We start from the raw sequence: 12504 nt of genomic DNA, 5'->3' as shown, positions 1-12504 counted from the left end.
CCACAACTTTGCAAGTCCCAGGAAGGGGAGTGAGGCTTGTGGGCATCCCCTTTCACCTCAGCCCTCGGGAACCTGACATGAATTCACGATTTTCGGAGAGTAATTAACGGATGGGCTGTCTCAGAACGGTGAGACCCGGCAGCAGGGCTAGGAGGGAAGGGACTTACCCAATCTGTGGTGGATGTAGTGGTGGACTGAAGGATCCCTTGTCGCTGGCTATGTGGAGAAAGGAGAGAGGAAGCCGGGGCGCCTCTGGCCAGGCAGGTGGCACCAGATGAAAGGTTTAGGAGGCAAAAGGGTGAGAAAGAAAAAAGGTAGACCAGGAAATTTAAAGTGGGGGGGGGGGGGGCATTTCTGCACTCCCGGGCAGAGCTCACCAAACCGAAGACGGAGGGAGGTGAGTGTGCACGCGGGCTTCGGCATGGGCAGCTTTTAAGGATAGAGGTCAGGAAGGGGCTGTTCATTAGTTCCAGAAGTCAGGTTGGGAGGGGTAACACAGCCTCCGCAGCTCAAGATGCAGTGCCCTTCCCCATTCCCCCGACCTAACAGCAGATGCTTTCTTTATTATAAAGGCAGCAATTACAAAAGAGTAATAAATATCACATTAGGAATATATGTATTTTTGAATATAGCAAGCCCCTGGTATCTGTGAGCAATCCCAAGACCTCACAATGTATATACATTTGTGGTGTGGCTAAGAACATCTGCCTTGGAGCAGATGTTGGAAAGTGGCCAGATGATAAGGATGGCCATGAGTTTGGGGAGTTTTCAATTAGGAATGTTAGGGTTTGACTGCAATATAATTTGTATACAGTCAGGGTTGAACAGGATTTCTACTCAGTAATATTACTTCTAATTACTCTTTCATTCTTACAATTAATTGGAGCTTGGTATTTAAAAGTGGAAAAAAGGCTGAAATGTGAAAAAACATGAATAGAGAAGAGGTGGTCTCCTGGAGGGTGACCGGCAAAGGAGGTAGGCAGATGGGAAGGGCAGATGGGAAGGAACAGGCCATTCCCTTGGAGAGAAGCTGGGTGGCATCCACTTTGGCCTCACCCCAGCAGCACCAAAGGAGAGAAGGTACCAGTACAAGCAGCCCAATCGTCTAGGAAGGAGAACACAGAAATTGGATGGGAAATAAAGGAGAGAGTTGAAGAGAAGAATTACCCAAGAAAATGGGCAACATTAAAATCACAGACCGCCATGGACTGCACTATCTACAAGGAGGAACACGAAGGAAAGAAGTATCTGTACAAATAAATACAACACACTGCTCTTTTGGTGCAGAACGGCAAATGGACAAGTAAAAAGCAAAGACTGCCAAGAAGAGGCAAGCGAGTTCTGACTGTTAGAGAAGGACAGAGGAATAAAGCAGAAGCAAGGGGAGCAGAGGCACGTGGGCCATCTCAGGACCCTCCAGGAGCAGCATCCACTGGGGTGAAGGAAACCCCCAGCACCCCAATGATGTGTCTAAATAGTTTGCATTGCACGGTGGGTGTGATTGTGAGGGGTGGCCAGGGTGAGGTGGCATGGCCTTCTCTCCTAGGGGCTGCATCTGATAGATACTGGAAACGGCCTGGAGTTCCCGTGAAGGCTTGCCAGGTGGTTCCTCCTCTGGTCCTCTTGCTTCTGTTGGTCTTGCTTGTCTTTTAACTTAGCTTCAAACTTACTGGCTTATGGCAAGGCTTGGACCTTAGCTTCAAATACGTTCTTGTCACTTGGAATGCCCTCGAGGGTGACATCAACTTCGAAGAGCCGTGGCCAGCACCATCCACCTGCAGTCCTCCTGCAGTACTCCCTCCAGGACTTCTGGAAAGCGAGCAGGAACTCCCGGAAGCAGAGTTTGCCATCCAAGTCCTCGTCCACATCCTTGAGCATGCGCTTCAGGCCCAGGTAGGTCTGGGGCCCTCCAGCTTCTCCATCATGAGCTTCAGCTCCATCAGGTCACTGCAGCCACCCAGTCTGGCATCACACACTTTGAACTTGTGTTCCAGGTTCTTGGCGAGGTGGCGGCTCGACTCCGGGAACTCGGTGTATGTGGAAGACCCTGCAGCGGCTGGGCCGTGTGCTGGGGCCCTCGCTGATGTCCAGGCGCCGGGTCATCTGCGCTCTCAGCTCGGTGTCCGCACTAGTCGCGGGCGTCTGGGTGGACAGCTCGAGCTGGAGATACCCGAGCCGCCGTCCTCGGCCTTCTGCTGCAGCAGGAACTCCTCCTCGCTGGCCAAGGCGGTGAATCTGGAGGCGGAGACCCAGCGCGGACCCGGTGGGTGGTGCGTGGCTCCTGTGCTCGCAGCAGCAGCAGCGGTTGGGAGGGACAACCTGCCCCTTTTTAATATATTTTTAAATTGAGGTTTTATTTGTGTTTAGTTAAGTGCGCAGGTCTGAGGTATACAGTATTAGTAAGTTTTGACAGATATGAACACCCATGTAACCCATACCCAGATAGATGTATACAATATTTTTATTATCTCATAAAGTTCTCTTGTACCTTTTCCAAGTCACCCTAGTCTATGCATCATCAGACTTCATACCCATAGATTAGTTTGCCTATTCTTGACTTACACAATATGTACACTTATATATGACCTTGTTCACTCAACATTGTGTTTGAAATTTTTTATCTTCTGTGTATTGTTTCTTTTATTGCTATTTAGTATTCCATTGTATAAACATATAGCAATTTATGTATTTTTCTGCTGATCTTTTGTACTGCTTCCAGTTTTTGGTTCTTATGAATAAAACTGCATGAATATTCTTGTATAAATTTTTTGTGGACATATACACTGATTTCATTTTATATCTACAAGAGAAATTACTGTGTCATAGGACAGACAGAGATTTAACTGTACAAGAAACTACTATTGTTTTCTGCAGTCTTGTATTACTTTCCACTTCCACTAGGAAAAGTGGAGAGTTACAGTTATTCTATGTCCTCACCAACACTTGGTATTGCCCCTCTTTAAATTTTAGACCTTTAGGTGGATATGAAAACCTTTGTATTTCCCTTATGAATAATGATATTGAGCACCTTTTAATGTGCTTGTTGGTCATTTGTACTTTATTTGTGTTGAAGTGTCAGTTCAAGGGTTGTTAGTTTTTTTGGTCCATTTTTATTGTGTTAAGTCTTTTGTTACTGAGTTGTAGAAGTTCTGTTTTTATTCCAGATATAAGTCCTTTGTTATTTATGTGTACTGGGAATATGTTTCCCAGTGGTGGGTTGGTTATTCATTTTCATAAATTGTCTTTATGAACAAAGTTTTAGGTTTCGATGAAGTTCTCTTAATCTTATTTTTTAAGGTTCATGTTCTTTGTATCCAAAAGGAAGGTATTCTCCTGTGTTTTCTGTTGGAAGCTTTATAATTTTGGTTTTACCTTTAGATCTATGATTCATGTCTATTTTTTGTATCTGGTATGAAGTAGGAGTCAACATTTGTAATTTTCTGTACAGTTAGCCAGTTTTCTACATCATTTGTTGAAAAGATCTTTTACCCATTAAAGTACTTTGGCACCATTGTTTAAATAAATTGATTATATATGTGTGGATCAAATTCCAAATTCTATTCTCTTCTATTTATCCATTTGGGTAGCCTTACAAAAACTTCACACTGCTTTGATTACTGTGGCTTAATAGTAAGTCTTGAAGCCAGGTAGCATAAATGCTTGAGTTTTTGTTTTCCTTTTTAAAAATTGTTTTGATTATCCTAAGTCTTATACATTTCCATATTAATTTGAGATTCAGCTTGTTAATTTCTACATTACAAATCTGTTGGGGTTTTGTTTGGGATTACATTGAATGTATAGACCAGTCTGGAGAGAACTGACATCATAATATTGAATCTTCCAATTCCTGAACATGGTGTGTCTCTCCATTTATTTAGATCTTTTAAAACTTCTCTCAACAATGTTTTATAGTTTTCACTGTTAGTGTCATAAATGTCTGTCACAAATTTAATCACAGTAGTTTTTTTATGCTATGATGGTATTTATAAACGTTTTATTTTTTCATTTCTCTTAAAAATACAGTTGATTTTCATAGCTTGACCTTGTATCCTGAGATCTTGCTAAATTTATTTATTAATTCTAGTAGTTTGTTCCTATGGATTTTCTATGTTCACAATCACATCTTCTCAAATAAAACTAGTTTGCATCTTCCTTCCCAATCTTATGCTTTCATTTTCTTTCTCTCTCTTTCCCTCCCAACCTCCAGCCTCCCCTGGCTCCCTCTCTCCCACCTTCCCTTTCTTTCCAATGTACTATGAAGTACAATAAAGAATAGCAAAAAAAAAAAAAAAAAAAAAAAAAAAAAAAAAAAAAGGGCGGTGCAACAGTGGCTCAGTGGCAGAATTCTTGCCTGCCATGACAGAGACCCAGATTCAATTCCCTGAGCCTGCCCATGCCAAAAAAATTAAAATAAAAATAAAAAATAAAGAATAGAAGTGATAAAAGTGGTCATTTTTTTATTGTTCCTGAAGTTAGGAGGAAAACATTCAATATTTCACCATACAGTATCAAAAATCTTTTCATAGTTATCTGAATCTCATGACAATTCATTCTATTTCTGCTTTGATTAGAGTAATTTAGTTTGTTTGGTAGGGTTTTTTTTGTAATTTAAACATAATGTTTGTTGAATTTTGCCATATGCCTTTTCTGAATGTATTGAGATGAGCAAGGGATTTTTTTATCCTTTATTCTGTTAATGTGGCACATTTCATTGAGTGAGTTTTAAAAGTTAAACCAACTTTGCATTCCTGGAATAAATCCCACTTGATCATGAATTCATTTGGTTGATAAATAGTTTTTAAAGGATTTTTGACTCTATGTTTACAAGGGACACTGGTCTCTAACTTTCTTTTTTTTGTAATATCCTGTCAAGTTTTGATTCAGGATAGTGATGGTTTTCTTAAACAAGTTAGGAACTATTTTATCCTCATCTATTTTTTGAGAATTTTTTATAAGATTGATATTATTTCTTAATTTGATAGAATTCATAAATGTAATCATCTGGGCCTGATTTTTTTATGAGACAGTTTTTAATGTCTGCATTTACTTGCTGTATTAAACACAGGACTATTAAGGTTTTCCATTTCTTCGTAGTAGGTTTTGATGACTTCTTATGTTCGTTTTGCCTTTCAGGGAATTTTTGGAATTCATCTAAGTTGTCAAGTTAATTTCATCATATTGTAGATAATATTTTTATATATATTTTTGGTTATGATAAAATGTATCATGCCTTATTTTTCTTTTGTGATATTGATTCTTTTTGGATTCTTTCTTTTTCTTTTCATCAGTCTTGCTAGTGGTTCATCATTTTTATTTGTCTTTTTTTCCCTATGTTTTAGGATCTTTGGGTCTAATTTGCTCTTATATTTTCAGATTTTAGAGGAAGAAGTTTAGCGTATTGATCTTGAATCTTGCCTCTGAACTAATATAAAATTTTCTAAGCACAGAATTAGCTGCAGTTCATAATTTTGGGGATGCTTTGTTTTCATTAATATTCATTTGAAATATTTTCTAATTTTCCTTGTGATCTTCTTGGAACCATGCTTTAAAAAAAAAGAGAGAGAGAGAGAAGTATATGGTTTGTCTTCCAAATACCACAGGTTTTCTTTTGTTATTGATTTCTAATTTAATTTCATTTTGATCGGAGAATATGCTCCAGATGATCTTTTAAGTTACAGCTCTGTTGAGATATAATTCACATACCATAAAATTCACCCTCTTGAAGTGTACAATTCAGTGATTTTAGTATATTTGCAAAGATGTGCAAACATCACCAGTATTTAATTACAGAACATTTTTACCACAGAAGGAAACCTGATACCCGTTAGCAGTTACTCCCCATTGTCTTTACCTCCTCTAATCCCTGAAAACTGCTCATTTATTTTGTTTCTGTAGTTTCCTTGTTATGGACATTTCATATAATGTGGTTGACTTTGTGTTTGACATCTTTCACGTAGCATAATGTTTTCAGGGCTCATCTATGTTGTAGCATGTATCATTTCTTTCTTTCTTTCTTCAGTGCTCTTGCTTTAGGTTTAAGGTCCATAAAACTGCCTCCAATTGTAAGATTCATAAGGTATCTCCCTACATTTTCCTCTAACTGGTTTATGGACTTAGACCTAATGTTTAGATCTTTGATCTATTTTGAGTTAACTTTTGTATAGGGTGTGAGATATGGGTCCTCTTTCATTCTTTCGCATATGGATATCCAGTTCTCTAGGCACCATTTATTGAAGAGACTGTTCTGTCCCAGGTGAGTTGGCTTGACTGCCTTATCAAAGATCAAATGTCCATAGATGAGAGGGTCTATATCTGAGCACTCTGTTCGATTCCATTGGTCGATATATCTATCTTTATGCCAATACCATGCTATTTTGAACACTGTGGCTTCATAATATGCCTTAAAGTCAGGCAGTGTGAGACCTCCAGCTTCGCTTTTTTTCCTCAAGATACTTTTAGCAATTCAGGGCACCCTGCCCTCCCAGATAAATTTGCTTATTGGTTTTTCTATTTCTGAAAAATAAGTTGTTGGGATTTTGATTGGTATTGCATTGAATCTGTAAATCAGTTTAGGTAGAGTTGACATCTTAACTATATTTAGTCTTCCAGTCCATGAACACGGTATGCCCTTCCATCTATTTAGGTCTTCTGTGATTTCTTTTAACAGTTTTTTACAGTTTTCTTTGTATAGGTCTTTTGTCTCTTAGGTTAAATTTATTCCTAAGTCTTTTATTCTTTTAGTTGCAATTGTAAATGGAATTCATTTCTTGATTTCCCCCTCAGCTTGTTCATTGCTAGTGTATAGAAATGCTACAGATATTTGAATGTTGATCTTGTAACCTGCTACTTTGCTGTACTCATTTATTAGCTCTAGTAGTTTTGTTGTGGATTTTTCTGGGTTTTCGATGTATAGTATCATATCATCTGCAAACAGTGATAGTTTTACTTCTTCCTTTCCAATTTTGATGCCTTGTATTTCTTTTTGTTTCGTAATTGCTCTGGCTAGAACTTCCAACACGATGTTGAATAACAGTGGTGATAATGCACATCCTTGCCTTGTTCCTGATCTTAGGGGGAAAGTTTTCAATTTTTCCCCATTGAGAATGATATTAGCTGTGGGTTTTTCATATATTCCCTCTATCATTTTAAGGAGGTTCCCTTGTATTCCTATCCTTTGAAGTGTTTTCAACAGGAAAGGATGTTGAATCTTGTCAGATGCCTTCTCTGCATCAATTGAGATGATCATGTGATTTTTCTGCTTTGATTTGTTGATATGGTGTATTACATTAATTGATTTTCTTATGTTGAACCATCCTTGCATACCTGGGATGAATCCTACTTGGTCATGATGTATACTTCTTTTAATGTGTTGTTGGATACGATTTGCTAGAATTTTGTTGTGAATTTTTGCATCTATATTCATTAGAGAGATTGGTCTGTAGTTTTCTTTTTTTGTAATATCTTTGCCTGGTTTTGGTATGAGGGTGATGTTGGCTTCATAGAATGAATTAGGTAGCTTTCCCTCCACTTCAATTTTTTTGAAGAGTTTGAGCAGGGTTGGTACTAATTCTTTCTGGAATGTTTGGTAGAATTCACATGTGAAGCCGCCTGGTCCTGGACTTTTCTTTTTGGGAAGCTTTTGAATGACTGATTGTATTAGTTAGGGTTCTCTAGAGAAACAGAATCAACAGGGAACACTTGCAAATATAAAATTTATGAAAGTGTCTCACGTGACCGTAGGAATGCAGAGTCCAAAATCCACAGGGCAGGCTGCGAAGCCGACGACTCCAATGGATGGCCTGGATGAACTCCACAGGAGAGGCTCACCAGCCAAAGCAGGAATGCAACCTGTCTCCTCTGAGTCCTCCTTAAAAGGCTTCCCATGATTGGATTTAGCATCACTAATTGCAGAAGACAATCCCCTTTGGCTGATTACAAATGGAATCAGCTGTGGATGTAGCTGACGTGATCATGACCTAATCCTATGAAATGTCCTCATTGCAACAGACAGGCCAGCACTTGCCCAATCAGATGAACAGGTACCACAACTTGGCCAAGTTGACACCTGTCCCTAACCATGACACTGATTCAGTTTCTTTACTTGTGATTGGTTTGTTGAGGTCATCTATTTCTTCTTGAGTCAAAGTTGGTTGTTCATGCCTTTCTAGGAACTTGTCCATTTCATCTACGTTGTTGTATTTATTAGCATAAAGTTGTTCATAGTATCCTGCTATAGCCTCCTTTATTTCTGTGAGGTCGGAGGTTATGTCTCCTCTTCCATTTCTGATCTTATTTATTTGCATCCTCTCTCTTCTTCTTTTTGTCAGTCTTGCTAAGGGCCCATCAATCTTATTGATTTTCTCATAGAAACAACTTCTGATCTTACTGATTTTTCTCTATCATTTTCATGTTCTCAATTTCATTTATTTCTGCTCTAATCATTGTTATTTCTTTCCTTTTGCTTGCTTTGGGGTTAGTTTGCTGTTCTTTCTCCAGTCCTTCCAAGTGGACAGTTAATTCCCGAATTTTTGCCCTTTCTTCTTTTTTGATATAGGTATTTAGGGCAATAAATTTCCCTCCTAGTACTGCCTTTGCTGCGTCCCATAGGTTTTGATATGTTGTGTTTTCATTTTCATTTGCCTCGAGATATTTACTGATTTCTCTTGTAATTTCTTACTTGACCCACTGGTTGTTTAAGAGTGTGTTGTTGAGCCTCCACGTATTTGTGAATTTTCTGGTGCTCTGCCTATTATTGATTTCCACCTTCATTCCTTTATGATCTGAGAAAGTGTTGTGTATGATTTCAATCTTTTCAAATTTGTTGAGACTTGCTTTGTGACCCAGCATATGGTCTATCTTTGAGAATGATCCATGAGCACTTGAGAAAAATGTGTATCCTGCTGTTGTGGGGTGTAATGTCCTATAAATGTCTGTTAAGTCTAGCTCATTTATTGTAATATTCAAATTCTCTGTTTCTTTATTGATCCTCTGTCTAGATGTTCTGTCCATTGAAGAGAGTGGGGAATTGAAGTCTCCAACTATTATGGTACATGTGTGTATTTCCCTTTTCAGTATTTGCAGTGTTTGCCTCACGTATTTTGGGGCATTCTGGTTCGGTGCATAAATATTTATGATTGTTATGTCTTCTTGTTGAATTGTTCCTTTTATTAGTTGATAGTGTCCTTCTTTGTCTCTTTTAACTGTTTTACATTTGAGGTCTAATTTGTTAGATATTAGTATAGCTACTCCTGCTCTTTTCTGGTTGTTATTTGCATGAAATATCTTTTCCCAACCTTTCCCTTTCAACCTATGTTTATCTTTGGGTCTAAGATGTGTTTCCTGTAGACAGCATATAGAAGGATCCTGTTTTTTAATCCATTCTGCCAGTAGGTGTCTTTTGATTGGGGAGTTCAGTCCATTAGCATTTGTGTTATTACTGTTTGGGTAGTATTTTCCTCTACCATTTTGCCTTTTGTATTTTATATATCATATCTAATTTTCCTTCTTTCTAAACTCCTCTCCACCCCTCTCTCTTCTGTCTTTTCGTATCTGTCTCTAGTGCTCCCTTTAGTACTTCTTGCAGAGCTGGTCTCTTGGTCACAAATTCTCTCAGTGACTTTTTGTCTGAAAGTGTTTTAATTTCTCCCTCATTTTTGAAGGACAATTTTGCTGGTTATAGAATTCTTGGTTGGCAGTTTTTCTCTTTTGGTAATTTAAATATGTCATCCCACTCTCTTCTCGCCTCCATGGTTTTTTCTGAGAAATCTACACATAGTCTTATTGGGTTTCCCTTGTATGTGATGGATTGCTTTTCTCTTGCTGCTTTCAAGATCCTCTCTTTCTCTTTGACCTCTGACATTATGACTAGTAAGTGTCTTGGAGAACGTCTATTTGAATCTTCTCTTTGGGGTGCGCTGCACTTCTTGGATCTGTAATTTTAGGTCTTTCATAAGAGTTTGGAAATTTTCAGTGATAATTTCTTCCATTAGTTTTTCTCCTCCTTTTCCCTTCTCTTCTCCTTCTGGGACACCCACAACACGTATATTTGTGCACTTCCTATTGTCATTCAATTCCCTGAGTCCCTGCTCATAATTTTCCCTGTAATTTCTGTTTCTTTTTGGATTTCAGATGTTCCATCCTCCAGTTCACCAATCCTAACCTCTGTCTCTTGAAATGTACCATTGTAGGTTTTCATTGTTTTTTTCATCTCTTCTACTGTGTCTTGCTTTCCCATAAGTTCTGTGATTTGTTTTTTCACACTTTCCATTTCTTTTTTTTGTTCATTCCTTGCCTTCTTCATGTCCTCCCTCAATTTATGATTTGGTTTTTGAAGAGGTTTTCCATTTCTGTTCGTATATTCAGAACTGGTTGTCTCAGGTCCTGTATCTCGTTTGAACTATTGGTTTGTTCCTTTGACTGGGCCATATCTTCAATTTTCCTGGTGTGATTTGTTATTTTTTGCTGGCGTCTGGACATTTAATCAGATTTCCCAGAGTGTGAGACCCAGTAGGTTGAAAGACTTTCCTGTGAAGTCTCTGAGCTCTGTTTTGTTTCCTGCCCAGTATGTGGTGCTTGTCTGTCTGTGGGTCCCACCAGCAAAAGATGTTATGGCTCCTTTATTAATGCCACTATTGGTGTTTGGTTGGACCCAGTCCCTGCCACTGTCGGAGACTCCCTGCTCTCCCTCCGGGCAGCCGCCTGTGGGGAAGGGGCGCCGGCCGCCGGCCGCCGCAGCTTGGGGAACTCGCTGATCCATGACTCGCCGCCGGACCAGGAAGCCACCTGTGGGGGAGGGGCGCCGGTCGCCGGCCGCCGGGGCTTGGGGAACTCGCTGATCTGAGACTCGTAGCCAGTCCTGGAAGCCGCCTACGAGAGAGAGGTGCCCGCCGCCGTGGCTTGGGTAACTTGCCTCTCCGAGACTCTAAGCCGGTCCGGGAAGGAGGGAGGGAGGGGCACTGGCCGCCAGCCACCGCGGCCCGGGGAAGCCCGCGCCGCTCAGGAAGCTCACCGCAGCGGAGTCTCGCAGCCAGTCCAGCCAGTCTAGACTGGGGTACGCTGTGTGTCCGGTCCCTGCCATGGCCCCGGGAGCTGTTCTGCACTGTTTCTCGTCACCTAATAGTTGCTCTGGAGGAGGAACTAAGACGTGCGTACCTTACGAAGCCGCCATCTTGGCTGTTGCTTTGGCCTTTTTAATATGCATCTTTATCTTATTATTGTCTATATTTACATTATATTATACCTCTTTACATAAATGTAAGAACTTTGTAGCACTGTTCCTCCATTTTGTCTTTCTTTTCCTTTGTGCTATTTTGGTAATATATTTTTCTTGTACCTATGTTACAAACCACATAGTACCTGGTTATTATTTTTGCTTTAACCAGTCAGCTGTCTTTTAAAGAAGTGAAATAATGAGAAGTCTCTTTTATACTTACCCATATATTGTCATTTCCAGCACTCTATATTCCTTTGTGTATATACAAAATTCCATCTGGTATCATTTTCCTTTTATCTGAAGAACTTGCTTTAATTCTTGTAATGAAGATATGATGGTGATTACTCTTGGTTTCTGTTTGTCTTAAGAGTCTTCATTTCACCCTTAGTTTTCAAAGATAGTTTCATGGAGTATTGTGCCAGTTTGAAAGGATGTATGTACCCTCGAAAAGCCATGTTTTAATCCTAATCCCATTTTGTAAAGGCAACCGTTCCTTCTAATCCCTATTCAGTACTGTATGTTTGAAACTGTAATTAGATCATCTCCCTGGAGATGTGACTTAGGGAGTCACATCTTGATGTGATATTGAGTGATCAAGAGTGGTTGTTAAAATGGATTAGGTGGAGACGTGTCTCCACTCATTTGGGTGGGTCTTGATTAGTTTATTGAATCCTATAAAAGAGAACAACAAGAGAGAAAGCAAAAAGATTCTGAGAGAGCAGAACAACACAGCCACGAGAAGCAGAGTCCACCAGCCAGTGACCTTTGAGATGGAGAAGGAAAACACCCCCTGGGAAACTTCATGAAACAGAAAGCCAGGAGAGAAAGCTAGCAGATGATGCCGTGTTCACCATGTGCCTTTCCAGATGAGAGAGAAACTGTAACTGTGTTTGCCATGTGCCTTTTCACTCAAGAGAGAAACCCTGAACTTCATTGGCCTTCTTGAACCAAGGTATCTTTCCCTTGATGCCTTTGATTGGACATTTCTATAAACTTGCTTTAATTGGGACATTTTTTTGCCTTAGAACTGTAAACTAGCAACTCATTAAATTCCCCTTTTAAAAAGCCATTCTGTTCCTGGTATGTTGCATTCTGGCAGCTAGCAAACTAAAACACTCATAATGTGCCTTTCTGTTTGTCTTGCTTGGGGGTTCCTCAGTTCTCTTGGATCTGTCCATTTACAGTTTATGTCTCAGTTTGAAATTTTTTTGCTATCAGTTCTTCAAACACTTTTTTTTTCAGTTCTCCCTTTCCCTCTTTTCTCCTGGGATTTTAACTGCACATAGACTATT

General features: G+C 39.6%; 1 protein-coding gene and 1 pseudogene across 19 annotated transcripts in view; one reads left to right on the top strand and one right to left on the bottom strand.

Moving 5' to 3' along the window:
- The window catches only part of LOC143664917 (prolyl 4-hydroxylase subunit alpha-2-like), a 211622-nt gene that overhangs the window by 89849 nt on the left and 109269 nt on the right, over positions 1 to 12504 (top strand). The gene's annotated exons all lie outside the window — the stretch shown is intronic.
- LOC143664695 (EF-hand domain-containing protein D1 pseudogene) lies at positions 1543 to 11167 on the bottom strand (annotated as a pseudogene).

The sequence above is a fragment of the Tamandua tetradactyla genome, chromosome 20, assembly GCF_023851605.1.
Source record: "Tamandua tetradactyla isolate mTamTet1 chromosome 20, mTamTet1.pri, whole genome shotgun sequence".
NCBI classification, from domain to species: domain Eukaryota; kingdom Metazoa; phylum Chordata; class Mammalia; order Pilosa; family Myrmecophagidae; genus Tamandua; species Tamandua tetradactyla.
Note: the sequence above shows the minus strand (reverse complement) of the source record. Positions and strands in the feature narration are given on the sequence as shown.